The 15,274-nt window shown below is 54.8% G+C and overlaps 1 protein-coding gene across 2 annotated transcripts in view; it reads right to left on the minus strand.

The window, feature by feature from the left end:
* Nucleotides 1-15,274, minus strand: part of EEIG1 (estrogen-induced osteoclastogenesis regulator 1) — a 38,325-nt gene that overhangs the window by 15,384 nt on the left and 7,667 nt on the right. The gene's annotated exons all lie outside the window — the stretch shown is intronic.

Here is a 15,274-nt window from a genome sequence, read left to right on the forward strand (position 1 = left end):
TGGGTGGGGAGCTCTCACTTTTCACTTTGTATCACAAAGTGACTGCATTTTCGTAACAAGAATCTGCTTGTGGAAGTGTGATGAAAACAACAACAAAAACAAGATAAAAAGAGGGAAAAAAACCACAAGGCAAGCAAGGGTGAGAGCAGGTTAGGCCGTTGGCGGTGGGGGGGGGGGGCAGCTGTGTGTTTCCAGCACTGCCTGCCCCCCAGCCCTCACCTTGTCTGGGGCCTCAGACAGCTCCTTTGGCTGCCACGTCCCCCCTCCTGCTGGACTGCCACTGGCTATCTCGAGTGAGCCTCACAAAGGTGTTCCCGGGATGGACTGCCAGCCCTTTTCACAGACGAAGAAACTGAGGCTAGATAAACTGCCCATATCAGCCAGCCAGGAAACAGGTGTGCCCTCAGTCCAGTGCTGCCTGGCTCCAGAGCCCCCTTCTTCACCAGTAGTAACCGCGATGATAAGAGTAATAACAGCAACAACAGCAAACACTCACAGCACGCTTCCTATGGGCCAGGCACCATCCAAAGCCACTGGAGCCTGCTCCAAGCGCTGGCGAGCCACGGTCACGCTAACCCTCCCAGCAACTGTCTGCAACAGCTACCGTCAGTAGTCCAAGCCCACATTCAAAGAAAACGGGACCTCTGGGGCTAAGACTTCAGCCCAAGGCCCACCACGAGCAGAGCAGAACAGGGACTCGAACCCAAGTCGCCTGGCTCTGTGCCACAGGCGTGTCCTCCCTACTGGGTCGGGGGTAAGGGGCGACAAGCTGGCCTTCCAGCTCCTGGAGCTCCTCCTGGGCCTGGGGAGCATGACCAAGCACCCCCCCAGTTCAGCACCCCCTGCCACTGGGGAGGTGCCTTGTGCCAGGGGGGTGAGTGGGGGCCGGCAGGAGTGGTTCTCCCAGCCTCTCCAGCTGCGGTGGCCCTGGAGGTTCAAGTCGGGGAGTGCAAGTAGTTGTGACTTCCCACATGAAGGAGATGAGGTACCACCCCCCACCCCCGCAGGGCAGGATGTGCTCAGGAAGGGAGGGGCCCACGTGAGAGACATTATCTCCAGCCTCATCCCATCTAACAGGAACGGCCGAGCGGACAGCTGAGGAAGTGACCGCTCCACCCCCTGGAGACTGGAGGGGCTCGGGTTAGTGGCCAGATTGGGGCCTGAGGGCAGAGGGTCAGCACAGGTTGAGCATCTCCTGAACACTTGCTTCCCTCGGCAACTCCGGAAGGGGACAGACTCTGTGCCGCCCCTTCTATACAGTTGAGGACACTGAGGCTCCTGGAGACCACCCAAGGTCACACCCCCCAGAGATGGGCAAAGCAGGATCCGAGATTAGGGCTGGCCAATTACAGGGTCAGAATGCCCAGCCATCGTCTTGGTTCACTTGTCAGCGGCTCAGGAGAAGCTGGCACGTGGAACCCACAAGGGTCGTGGGGCCAGCTGCAACATGCTTGGCCCCTAAGGCATCTATCTGGGTCTCTGAGTCCCAAGTATGTGCCGGGTGCTGGACACTGCAGTGGACCGGATTCACAGACTTGACATTTGACAGTCACCCCAGTGATGACTCAGTGTCACCAGGACAGGGTGGGGGAAGGGATGAGTCAGCTAGGAAGGCTACTAGCTGCAGAGATGGCATCCAGGCGCAGATCCGAATGCAGGGAAGGGGAGCAGCCAGTTGGGGAGACAGTTCCCAGCAGAGGGAACTGCATGAGTGGGAAACGAACATACTCTTGGGTTCTCGGCCGATGAAGGCCCCCGAGCCAAGCCTCTATGAGGAGCTCCCTTCTGGCCCCACGAGGCTTCGAGGATGGGACCAAGGCTTCCCCACGTCCTGCCAGGGCTGTGATGGAAGCAACATGAGGCGCCCAGGCAGACCCGGGCTGGCTCACAACCTCACACTGTGCAGCTCAGGCTGGGGCCCAACCTCTGCATCAGCATCGGTGAAACAGGCACAGGAGCCACTCATTGCGGGCACCTGAGAGCATTCAGGGAGGTGCGCCCGGCAAGGGCCAGGCCTAGGGAGGCCCCCTGAGACATGTCCTGTCTGATGAAGATGCTGGAGTCTAGGGGCGCTCAATCACCAAGATGCTCTGACCTTGTTAGGAAGGTGAGCTCCAGCAACCCCAGCAGACTGGGGACAGACAGAAAAGGTCAGGGCTCGAGAGGAGGAGGAGAGGAAGGGAGAGTTCCCAACCCGCTGGTGGACAACGGGCAGGAAGCAGGTGCCCCAGGAGAAGTGGGGGCCCCAGGCCAGAGCATCCTCTGACCCAGCCGTGGCGGCCCTCCTCCTTCATTCATCAAATAATTGAGCACCAACTGTGTGCCAGTCCCTGTTCTGCCGCAGCAGTGACTAGCTTACATTCTGCCGGAAGGAAGAACTAAAACTACCTCTACTGGCAGGTGACTTGATCTGCTATGCAGAAAATCCGAAGGAAGCCACCACCTATTAGAATACGTGAGTTCAGCCAGGTTGCAGAATACAAGGTCAATATACAAAAATCAAGGACCTCCTGTATACTAGTGGACATCCACAATGAAATGAAAGACTTTCACTTACAATAGTATCAAAAAGAATAAATTTAACAAAAGAAGTATAAAACATATGCTCTGCAAAACTACAAACTATCAATACCTTACTGAAAGAAATTTAAGAATATGTAAGTAAGTGGAAAGACATCCCATAGTTGTGGACAGAAAGACTTAATCTTGTTAAGATGATAGTATTCCCAAATTGGTCTAAAAATTCAATACAATCCCTACCAAAATCTCAGCTGACTTCACCACCGAAAACTGAAAAGTTGATCCTAAACCTTAGAAATGCAAGGGATCAGAATAATCAAAACAATCTAGAACATAAGTAAAGGATTCACATGTCTTGACTGCAAAAATTCCACAGAGCTACAATAATTAAGAAAGCGGGGTTCTGGCATAAGGATAGATACAGATTCAAGGAATAGAATTGCGAGTCCAGAAATAAATCTTCACATTTATGGTCAATTAATTTTAACAAAGGTACAAATGGGGGAGAGAATAGCCTTTTTAACAAAAGTTGCTGGGACAACTGATATTCACATTCAAAAGAATGAAGTAGGACCCATTTTTCACCCCATGTACAATAATTAACTCAAAATGAATCAAAGGCCTAAGCTGAAGAGCAAAAAACTATAAAACTCTTAGAAGAAAACATAGGGGTAACGCTTCATGATCTGTGAGGCAAGTTTCTTAGCTATGACACCAAAAGTGCAAGCAGTAAGATAAAAATATATATATACTGAACTTCATAAAAATTTTAAAACTCTGTGATTCAAAGAATACCATCAAAAAAGTGGAAAGACACCCACAGAACAAGAGAAAATATTTGCAAATCATATATGTAAGGGACTTGTAGCTAGAGTATATAAAGAGCTCTTACCACTCAAAAATAAAGACAGATAACCCAATTTAAAAATAGGCAGAGAGACATTTCTCCAAAGAAGATATACAAATGGCCAATAAACACATGAGAAGATGCTCAACATCAGTAACTATCAGAGAAACACAAATCAAAACTGTAACAAGTGACCACTTCACACCAAGCAGAACGGCTATAATCAAGGTGGATAATAACCACCCTTGATGAGGATATGGAGAAACTGGAACACTCGTGCACTGCCGGCAGCAATGTAAAATGGTGCAGCTGCTTTGGAAAACAGTCTGGCAGTTCTCAAGTGGTTCAACTACAGTTACCATATGACTCAGCAATTCTACTCCTAGGTATAAAGCCAAGAAAAATGAAACATATGTCCATACGAAAATTTGTACACAGATGTACACAGCAGCATTATTCGTAACAGCCAAAAAAGTGAGAGCAAACCTGATGTCCACCAGCTGGTGAGCGGACACATGAAGTGTGGTACATCCGAACAGCGGATCGCTATTCAGCCGTCCAAAGAGCGCCTAGACATGCTGCAGTGTGAACTAACCCTGAAAGCATTCTGCTTATGAGAGAAGGAGTTACAACGGGCATACACTGCGTGATTCGGTTTCTAAGAGATGTCCAGAAGAGGCAGACCTGTAAGAGACAGAAAGACTGACGCCTGCCGGGAGATGGGGGAGCTGGGGAGAAATGGGAATAACTGCTAATGGGTACGGAGTTTCTTTTTAGGGTGATGAAAACGTTCCAAACTAGACTGTGGTGACAGTCACAACTCTGTGAATATACAGAAAACTTTAAATGGGTGAACTGTGTGGTTTGTGAATTGCAGCTCAAAGAACAAGTTACCGAAACCAAAACAAAAGCATGGTAGTTCAGAGAGGAAAATGGAGCGCAGGGAACAGGGAAGGTGGGTGGGGAGTACCGGATGGAGACGAGAAGCGGGGAGCTGCTCCTCTGGGCAGGTGGGGAGGGAAAGCCCTGTGGCAGTGATGTCTGATCAAGGTCTGCAGTGAAGTGAGGGTGTGGGCTGAGCAAAGACTGGGGGGAAGAGCCGTCTTGATGCATGAACAGCAAGTGCAAAGGCCATGAGGTAGAAACAAACTTGGAGAAGCAGCGTGGGGGTTCAGGGGCTGAATGGGACTGGGGAGGGGAGCAGAGGGGATGAGGCAGTGGAGGGAGCCGGGTTAGGTCATGCTGGACCGTGGTGAGAACCCTTGAGCCTTCCCCCTGACAGTCCCTCGGTCTTGCCATGATGGATTCCGGGCTGAGGGCAGCCTGGAGGAGGTGGGTGGAGGGGCACAAAAACTAGACCACTTCCCATAGGGCAGAAGTCCCAAGCCTGAAAGCAGGGAAAGCTAGGGGGCAGCCAGGGCGCCAGAGCAGACCCTCAACCTCCGCCCACCCCTCCACTGGCCTGAGCCAGCCCAGGAACGGCAGCAGCTGCTGCAGTCTGAAGAGGAAGCTCACAGTGCCGGGCGTGTTGAAACACCCAGAGGAATCAGGATTAGTGTCTGGGAACGAAAGCCGGTATCGAATTGTGCGTTTTCTCCCTTCCCCTTTGTGAGTCTGCCATGGGAACGCGGGGCCAGGAAGCCTCCCTGACCGTGGTTCTTGCAGGCCTGGCCAGAGAAAGCCTCGGGGACCCCTCCCAGGCTCGGGTGACAGGCGGCTTCCTCTCTCACTGTGGGAAGGTGGGAGGGGCAGGGCTCACGGGATCAGTCCCGCGCCCCCCTCGTGTTTCCACAGGGCTCTAAACACACTATTAAGTCCGGCCACTCCCAAGGGAAGAAGCGCAGAGGCTCGCCCTGGCGCACCCCAGGAGGTCATGGCAAGGATAAAACAAGCACCCGGCAGCGGCCATTCCCTGAGGGCCTACTGTGTGCTACCCAGAACTCTTCAGCACTGGCTGTTATGGTGGCCCACTTCACAGATGAGGAAAATGAGGCTCAGAAAGGCTGAGAAACCCAGTCACAGAGCAGTGAGGAGCAGAGCTCGGTCCTGACTCGGGGCCCATCTGTGTCCAGAGCCAGGGACGGCACAGCCAGGACCCAGCCCTGCAGACGCTTCCAGGGCCCTCTGGAGAGAGGGAGCCAGGACCCCAGCCAGGTGGTCAGGGGTCCCAGGCACAGGCAGGGATAACGGGGGGAGATGAATATAGACTCAGGGTGGGGACAGGGGCATTCATTAAGAAAAAAAAAAAAAGCAGGAATTAAGATGCCAAGCAGAGGACCAGGAGCCCTAGGTGGGAGCTGAGTTTAGCCAGCTTTAAGGAAATCTCAGGGCTTGATTCACTGAAGAAGAAGCTCTCATGAAGCACTTACTAGGTGTCAGGTACTCCTGAAGGACCTAAGGACATAAACAGTGAACAAAACGAAAAAATTCTGCCTTCAAGGGGCTTATGGTCTGGCAGTAGGAAGGAGGCAGACGAAATGAGGCAGAAACACAGATGGTGGGAAGTGCTGTGGAGGACGGAGCCTGAGGGCAAGACAGCCAGAAAGGTGCTGATGGGAAGGGGACGCCTGAGCACAACGCTGAGGGAGCTGAGAGTGACGACGACGCAGACACCTGCGGGAAGAACAAGCTAGGAGTGAGGAACAGTCAGGGCAAAGGCCCTGAGGTGGGAATCTGCCTGGCGTGTTTAGGGAGGCCAAGAAGGCACCATGGGGAATGGCCCCCAGGAATAGCAAGGGCCCCCGCTTCGGGGCTGCCAAGGGCCCTGAAGGTGACCAGAATGCTGAAAGCTGAGCACTGCCATGAGTCGATGGACTGTGGCCCAAAGGGTGGGGGCAGGGATGGGGTCTGTGCGGGCAATGTGGATCTCTGCCCACATTCCTGACTCCCCAGGTGCGGTGAGCAGGACTGGGGGAACAGGGAGAGCAGAAAAAATTACAAGTGAGCCTCTATGACGAAAAATCATCCAGAAGATGCTCATTAAGAACACACAGGGCTGGGAGGCTTCCCTGGTGGTCCAGCGGCTAAGACCCAACACTCTCAGTGCAAGGGCCTGGGTTCGATCCCTGGTCAGAGAACTAGGTTCCATGCGCCGCAACTACGAGTTCGAGGGCCGCGACTGAGACCCAGGGGAGTCAGACAAAGTTTAAAAAGGAAACAATAGCACACACACAGGGCTGTGCATGCACTCGCCCACCCCGCTTCCCCTGCTAACGTGGCTTAGCGCCAAACCCAAAGAGGACACCACTGAGAGCCCTAGGCTGCGGGTTCCCAAACTGAGCGGCCCGCTCCACCTGCAAAGGGGCAGGAAGGGACGGAGGCTGAGGGAAAGAGGGAGCTCGGGCAGGTCTGGCTAGTGTGGGGTGAGGGACTGCAGGGCCACTGTCTTCATGCCTCTCCGAGAACTGTTTCTGTAATTGAACTTGAAATTGAAAAATGAGAAAAGTGTCTGAGGTTAGAAAAACAGTGAAGGGTCAGTCGTTCAGTTGTGTCCACCTCTGTGACCCCATGGACTACAGCCTGCCAGGTTCCTCTGTCCATGGGATTTCCCAGGCAAGAATACTGGAGTGGGTAGCCATTCCCTTCTCCAGGGGATCTTCCCAACCCAGGGATCGAACGTGAGTCTCCCACATTGCAGGCAGATACCTTACCGTGTCTGAGCCACCAGGGAAGCCCTGTGAGGTTAGGAGGGCTGGTCAAAAGCCTAAAGGATTTGAATGCCCACCTACCTGATTCAAGGCCTGGGCCAACACTCGTCCTCCTGGCAGGACTGGGCAACCCCTTGTAAGAGACAAAGATGGCCCCGAACCTCCCTCGCCTGGGGTTTTAGGGTTTGAGTCCACGCTGCCAGGGACAGGTAATTACAGACACTGGGTTTACAGGGGAGTTTCGTTTTTAGCTTTAAGATATACAATTAGACGTCCAAACCTCAGAGAGGCAGGGCGAGGCCTCTCCACCCACCACAGCCTGCCGGTGGCCCTCGCAGTGACAGAATTCAGCTATTTCTGGGCTGTCCTGAAATAGAGCAGGGCACCCTACCAGGCTGGTGTCTCCCTCAGAGCTCCCCTGGCCCCAGATCCTGACCAGGGCCTCTCTTATGCACCCACAAAGCTTCCCTGTGGGCACCGGCTCAGTGCCAGACCTGCGTGCGCAGGGGGTACACAACCAGAGCAGACATCCTCAGGAGCCCCCGGCTCAGTGAGGAGACACACTTACACAAAAGTCAAGTGAAAGTCACTCAGTCGTGTCTGACTCTTTGTGACTCCATGGATTACAGAGTCCATGGAACTCTCCAGGCCGGAATCCTAGAGTGGGTAGCCTTTCCCTTCTCCAGGGGATCTTCCCAACCCACCCAGGTCTCCTGCACTGCAGATTCTTCACCAGTTGAGCAACAAGGAAAGCCCAATTACACAAAAAGTGACTTGACAACTGTTGCCAGCATCCTAGGAAGGGAAGGGGCTGCAAGTGAGCTAAAGAGATCGGGGCCTGACTGGGTCGGGGGCATTGACCCCACACCTGGGACTTCAATGCTGTGCTGGCTGGACAAAGACGCAAGGAGACAGGCCAGGCGGTGGGAAGAGCCCAGGACCACCTGGAAGGAAAGAGGCCGGGGCTGGGGGGGTGGCGGGAACAGGCAGGTGAGGGTGAGATGCATGAGTGACCCGGAGGCCTGTCACCAGGAGCCAGGACTGCATCTATGAAAGGGTGATCCCGCCCACCACGTGGGGCTGTCTGGCGACCCACTGGGCCGCGTCCAGCTCTTTTCTCCTCTGCTCAGCCCAAGGGGGAGTACAAAGAGTTCTGCCAATCTGGGGTGCGGGGGTGTGGTGACTACGTCATCCTAGCATCTGTCCCACCGTGTATCAGGGACCGAGAGAAAGGCAGCCAACCACCTTTGCGGCCCCACACAGATTGGGGCACAGGGCATCTCTCGGCCAGTGCTGCCTCCCCGGAACTCACGACAAGAGCTGTACAGAGCAGGACTCTTGTTGAGGACGTCTTCCTGCCTCCAGGCTCATCTTTAATCAGCAGTAAAACCCAGCCCTCTCATTGGGCCTGTTCTACAGGACACATGTTTTGTATACACAGGCATCGTCTTCTACCACAGTCCTAGGAGGTATGTGCCGGCACTGGTCCCATTTTACAGATGAAGAAACTGAGGTCCAGGGAGGGGCAGAACAAGCCCAACCAAGGCAGGACAGAATAGGGTCAGAGGCTGACCCATGGCCATCCCTTCACTTCTTCCCCGTGTTGTTGGCCCTCAAAAGCAGGAAGGAAAGTGGACACCTGGGTGGAGCAAATGCTTCTTCCCAGGCTCCCAGCAACTGAAAGGCCGGAAGCGAGCCACCATCCTTAGCCTTTCATATGGAGGAATCTGGGGCTCCCAGCAAGAGCCCCCTCCCCCCAGAGTTGGGGTACCGTGGTTCCCCAAGGGGGGCTCATTGGCACATCCCTAGCTCCTGGCCCAGACCAGCCTCACTGCCCAGAAAATGTTAAGATCTCAGAGCTTTAGCACCGCCCCCAGACTCCATCAAGCAGCTGACAAGGGGTCAGTACCATGGGGGCTACCTCCTGGCCTCAGGCTGGCTACAGCCCACAGGCTGTTGCATCTACAGGGTCCTTGCAGATAGGGACCAAAGCAGGGCCATCTGGGCTGAAGGCACAGCACAGACCGCAGTAGTCTCAGAGCAGGAAAGTTGAGAGGGTCTCAGTCGGGGGGCCGGGGGCCATAAAAGGGCTCCAACCTGACCCAACCTCAGTCCCTCACCTTCCCAGGCTGGCTGCAAGCATTCGTCTGTCTTATGCCCAGCAGAGAGCCAAGCAGCTCAACCATGGTCACGGTCTAGGAGTGGGGGTGCCGGGGCCTGGGAGGACAGAGCTTCTTAGACTCGAATCAACATTGAAAAACCTTTGGTTTGTCACAAACCAAGATTCCTTGGCCCTGCCAGAACTAGACTCTGTCACGGCAGGTCTCCACTTCAGCACTCCAGACATCTGAAACCATTCTGGGCTTTTCTTTGGGGGGATGTCCTGTGCATCACAGGACATTTAGTGGCATCCTACCATGAGCACAAGTCCAGCTGTGACAGCCAAATATGTCCCCAGATACTGTCAACTGTCTGGGGGCAAAGACATCCCTGATTGAGAACCACTGCTGCAGACCCTGGACTGGGCTTTGTGAAAAGCTCCCAGGTTAATTCCGAGGCAGGAGGTGGGCACCCGGCTAAGAGTGAGCACAGAGTGGGACCCCAGGGACTCCCGGCCTCTCCCTTTCTGCCCCTAGGACAAGAGATAAGCAGAGCAAGGCTCCATCACGAGAATCCCTCCCCCGCACCTCCACCCCAGGCAGTCACCGCGTCCCGCCTGCACCTCCCAGCCACTCAGGCTCTGTGATCTCCCATCCTTGGGTGGTTTCGAGTGGTCGTGCTGATGCAATCAAGGTTCCTGGCTGATGAAGCCCAGCCCAGGGCCAGGAGAGGCGAGAGTCTCATAAGGAAACGATTTAAATCGATGACATCTGCCTGTGCTTCCCTGAAGAGCATAGAGTCCAGCCGCCTGGGGAGGGGCCCACCCCAGGGAGCAAACGAGGCGGCCGTCCAGGGGCTGCAGGGCGGTGGAGCCTCTATTCCAGTGACGTGGCCCACGCGGCGGCCAGGCAGCATCTGGCTCCTGCCAGGAATTCAGGGCCTCGTGCGGGGGAAGCAGCTGGTTGTGGTTCTGACACGGCCAGCCCCTCCTCCTGGGATGCAACGAGGCAGCAAGAAGTTCCTAGAAGTCGGGCCACTCTGGCACGGTGAGAAAGCATTAGGGTCAGGAGGAAGGATTCTGCAGGCAGACGCCCCTGGCCTCGAATCCTGCCGCTCACCAGCCCGGAAACCTTGAGCTGGATCAAAAAAACCCAAAGTGGAGACTTCCCTGGTGGTCCTGTGGTCAAGAATCTGCCTTGCAAAGCAGGGGATGTGGGTTCGATCCCTGATCTGGGAACTAAGATCTCACATGCTGTGGAGCAACTAAACCCAAACACCGCAACAAAAGATCCCACATGACCCAGTGTGCATGCGTGTGTGCGTGCTCAGTCGTGTCTGATTCTTTGCCACCCCTGGACTGGGGTTCGCCAGGCTCCTCAGTTCATGGGATTTTCCAGGCAAGAATACTGGAGTTGGGTTGCCATTTCCTACTCCAGGAGGATCTTCCTGACCCAGGGATCAAATCCACGTCTCCTGTGTCTTTTGCATTGGCAGGAGGATTCTATACCACCCATATGACCTGACGCAACCAAATAATTAAAACAATTTATAAAACAAAGTGGGCAGGTGCTGGCTTCTCCATTTTACAGACACAGGCACGCTGCCTCCCAGCTTTGCCCTCCAGACTTGCCCGTACCCGGAGGCAGGCTCTGCAGGCAGCTCAGCAGCTCCCAGGTGAATGTGTGGGGATTCGATTCTCAGCAGACGCAACAGGCCACTCCCTCTTGCTCTTAGAGCCCAAGAGGACAGCAGGCTGTCGGAAGGGATCCAAAGTAAACTTGCTGGCTTTGACCCAGGAATGGTCCAAACCCAGGCACCTGGGTGAAGGTGCCCCCCAGCTAAGCGTGGCCCAGCCCAGCTCATTTCCGGGGTACTCTGCCTTGTGCCAGGGGCTGCTCAAGCATGAACCCTCTGCAGGCACAACCACCACCCACTTCACAGATGAGCAAACGTACACTCAGGAGTCCACAGATCACTCAAGAGGTGAGGGATGAACTGCACCCCCAAGCCCTACCTCAGGAGCCCACCCCTATCCCCTGCCATGCAGGATGGCTGGGAAAATGCTCCCAGACAGAAGAGCTACTCTCAGGAGCATCGTCAATGTTCTTGTGCTTTGCAGGCTGACCCTTCACAAGTCTCAATACTAGAGAAGAGGCAGCCTTGAGACCAGTCTTACCCTAAAAGAGGCGTGGTCACATGAGGTCAGAGTGCATGGCCAGTGGGGCATGACCCTGGGCCAAACCTATCAAGCAAGACCTGCTGGTGTTGGGGACCAAAGCTCGTCAACCTAGGGTGGAAGGGAGAGTGGGGAAGTGTTCCTAGAGGAGTTCATGTCAGCTTCCTGCCTACTTATTGGGCACGGAACTGACAGCTCTCCCTGCCTGACCTCCTGGAGTCCACACCCCAAGCCCGGGAGGTAGGAACCACTGTCCCCACATCACAGGCAGGGAAACTGAGATTCAAGGCACAGAAGCCACCTACCCCAGGTGTGGTTGGGAGATCTGGTCTGAACCCACAGCTGTCTGATCTCGGAATCTCAAACCAGGCCCAGGCCCTAGAAATTCAAAGCAAGAATCCACAGCTGGGCTAGAGTAGCAACTTTCCCTCCCCTCAGAACCCTCAACTATAAAAAAAACAGAGCTAAAGGGTCAGCTTATTTAACTTATATGCAGAGTACGTCATGAGAAACGCTGGGCTGGAAGAAACACAAGCTGGAATCAAGATTGCCGGGAGAAATATCAATAACCTCAGATATGCAGATGACACCACCCTTATGGCAGAAAGTGAAGAGGAACTGAAAAGCCTCTTGATGAAAGTGAAAGAGGAGAGTGAAAAAGTTGGCTTAAAGCTCAACATTCAGAAAACTAAGATCATGGCATCCGGTCCCATCACTTCATGGGAAATAGATGGGGAAACAGTGGAAACAGTGTCAGACTTTATTTTGGGAGGCTCCAAAATCACTGCAGATGGTGATTGCAGCCATGAAATTAAAAGACGCTTACTCCTTGGAAAGAAAGTTATGACCAACCTAGACAGCGTATTAAAAAGTAGAGACATTACTTTGCCAACAAAGGTCCGTCTAGTCAAGGCTATGGTTTTTCCAGTGGTCATGTACGGATGTGAGAGTTGGACTGTGAAGAAAGCTGAGCGTCGAAGAATTGATGCTTTTGAACTGTGGTGTTGGAGAAGACTCTTGAGAGTCCCTTGGACTGCAAGGAAATCCAACCAGTCCATCCTAAAGGAGATCAGTCCTGGGTGTTCATTGGAAGGACTGATGCTAAAGCTGAAACTCCAATACTTTGGCCACCTCATGTGAAGAGCTGACTCATTGGAAAAGACCCTGATGCTGGGAGGGATTGGGGACAAGAGGAGAAGGGGACGACAGAGGATGAGATGGCTGGATGGCATTACCAACTCGGAGATGAGTTTGACTGAACTCCGGGAGTTGGTGATGGACAGGGAGGCCTGGCGTGCTGTGATTCATGGGGTCGAAAAGAGTTGGACATGACTGAGGGACTGAACTGACTGAAAGGGTCAGCTATGTGTGGGCGGGGGGCGGGTGGGGGTTCCCTTCCTGAGCCCCTGAGATCCCCAGCAGGACCATTCACAAGACAAGCGTGAAGGAGGCAGACTGGGGCCCAAGGCCAGGATCTGCCCCCCGACTGGACACATGACCCTCTCTGGACCTCAGTCACTGCCCTGTCTCATGGGTTTGCTAAGAGGCTGAATGAGAGAGCAGGGCCTGGCGCATACCAGAGTTCACACACACACAAAGGGGGACATGTCTGTTACCGTCAGAAGCAACTGAGACAGACGGTCCAGCAGGAAGACCAGGCGTGCAGGGCCCCTAATGGAGGCCCTGCTTCCCCACCCCAGGATATGTATGGACCAGGACATTTCCCCAGACCTTGAACCTGGCTCAGACATCCCGGGAGGTGGGCTGGCAGGTAGCCCAGGCATGCTCAGGCCGCTCCTGGCTGACTCACACCTGGGTGGAGGCTGAGTCACCCACGGAAGGGAAGAAACAGGAGGCAGGAATCCCCAACTCTGGAGTCCAGTTCCATGAAGAGCTAGACTCGAGTGAGTCACAGGGATGTCCCTGTCCTCTGAGCCTCTACCCAGCCCCAGAGCCTTTCCTGAAAGCACCCTCCTCACAACTACTACAGACACATTACTTCCCCTGCTGGGTCTACGTATGGTGAAAATGAAGGACTTCCCTGGTAGTCCCAGTGGTCAAGACCCTACATTTCCGACGCAGGGAACACAGGTTCAATCCCTGCTCGGGGAGCTAAGATCCCACATGCTGCACACTGTGACCAAAAAAAAGAGAAGAAAACAGAAGGAAGCTTCTACATCCCAGAGTGCAGGCGTCTTGGAGGCAGGGCCTCTGTTTCACTTACTGATGCTTCTCACGTCCTAAGGACGGCAGCTGGCACAGGGAGGCACTCAGTAGGTCTCTGATGACTACATCAGTGACGTCCACAGTCTGGCTCCCAGTAAGCAGCCCTAGACCCTTCCTGCGCTGAGATTTCCACCTCCAGGAAAGCGGCCTCCAGCTGTGGTCAGGACATGCGCTGTAGCTTTCGGCGGTCATCAAGGGGTGAGAGGTCATCACCACCTCTGGATCTGCCCCCAGGTGGCCCCACTGCTCCTGGTCCCTGGGTCAGGCCTCCTCTTGCGTTCAGGGGCAATACCCAGTCAAAGGGCCACCCCCAGAGAAGACAGGGGTCAGGGCCAGAGCAGGCAGCAGTGGCTGATGCGGCCCCTCCCGCCTGGGGCTCAGCTCTTCCTGGAGAGCTGATGTATCCAATGGTCCTCCCCTGACTCAGGGGCACCAGGTCAGGGGCGATGGCTGTCCCTGCCACTGCTGGGCCCAGTGCCCAGCGCAGGAGCCTGGCTCTAATCGCAAATGTTTGCTGAAGGGGGTGAAGCACAGGAAGAGAGAAAGAGAAACAATTAAGGGGAGAGAAGGAGCAAGGTGAACCCTTCCTTCCTGCTCCCACCCCTGGATCCCCTCCAATAACGGCCCTGGACTGACATCAACCACTGCCAGCCTTTCCAGGGCCCTGAATCGGTGCCGGGGTTTCTGCTGGGTACCTAATGGGGACAGGGGAGGGTGGGTGACCCACTTAATCCAAGCGCCAGGAAGGAGCTCATCACCCCATTTCACAGAAGAGGAAAGCAAGGCTCAGAGAGATCCGGTGGTCTGGCAGCCTTGGGAGCCCACCCTCTATCTGAACTGCCAAGGCCCACACCCAGCCGACCCTGCCAGGGTTTGCAAGAGGCGGAAGGAAAAATCCCCAGCCAGAGAAGACTGTTGGCAGCTGCCAGGAGGAGTTATGGCTCATAACTGATGCTTATCGGGCTCGGGCAGGGATGGTTCAGGCCGCTCAGCCAGAAAGACCCTGGAAAGACCAGAGGATCCCCAACTTCCCCCTGCCCCGCAAGGCTCACAGGTGCCCGGCCTGATCAAAAGGGTGGGCGTGTCCAGGCAGTTTCTCAACACAGACACATGCACACACTGGGGCACGGCTGGCAGGCTCTCACAGCAATCCTGCGTAACCAGCCACCTAAGAAGCAGGACCTCACAGGTCCCAGAAGTCCCCTCCAGACATGATCCCCCCTACACAACCCAAGCCAGCATCATCCTGACTCCTATCAGGATGGGTGGTTTTAATCAGAATGCTTTTGAACTTTATATAACCAGCCCGGCACGGCACGCTCTTGGGTCTAGCTTCCTTCCCTCAGTGTTGTTTGCCACACTATGCTTGTTGTGAGTGGCAACGGCTGCTGCATGGCCGGCTGGGAGTTTGGTGTTTAATCATTCCATGATGACAGAGGTGGGAAACTGCTCCTCTCAGCTGATGGCCACCTCCCCTCCTGCAACCTGGAGTCCCAAGCGGTCAAGCCCATGGCTGCCCCTGGGGGTTCTAAAATACAGCTCTGATTCATGTCTTTCCATGGCCCCTTGCCCATGGTTCCCCAAACTCCCAAGCCCAGCATCCTGCCTGGGGCGGGGCACAGCGGGGGGCAAGGCAGTAACCCCAGGAGGCAGCACAGGCCCCCCCACACACACCCAGAAGGTGCTCAGGAACTCGTCCTAGGGGACTGGGGGTGGGGGCACTCTCGCAGAGGAAGTGGTGGGAGGTAAGGGCGCCTT

Source organism: Budorcas taxicolor, chromosome 11 (genome assembly GCF_023091745.1).
Source record: "Budorcas taxicolor isolate Tak-1 chromosome 11, Takin1.1, whole genome shotgun sequence".
Classification (NCBI taxonomy): Eukaryota; Metazoa; Chordata; class Mammalia; order Artiodactyla; family Bovidae; genus Budorcas; species Budorcas taxicolor.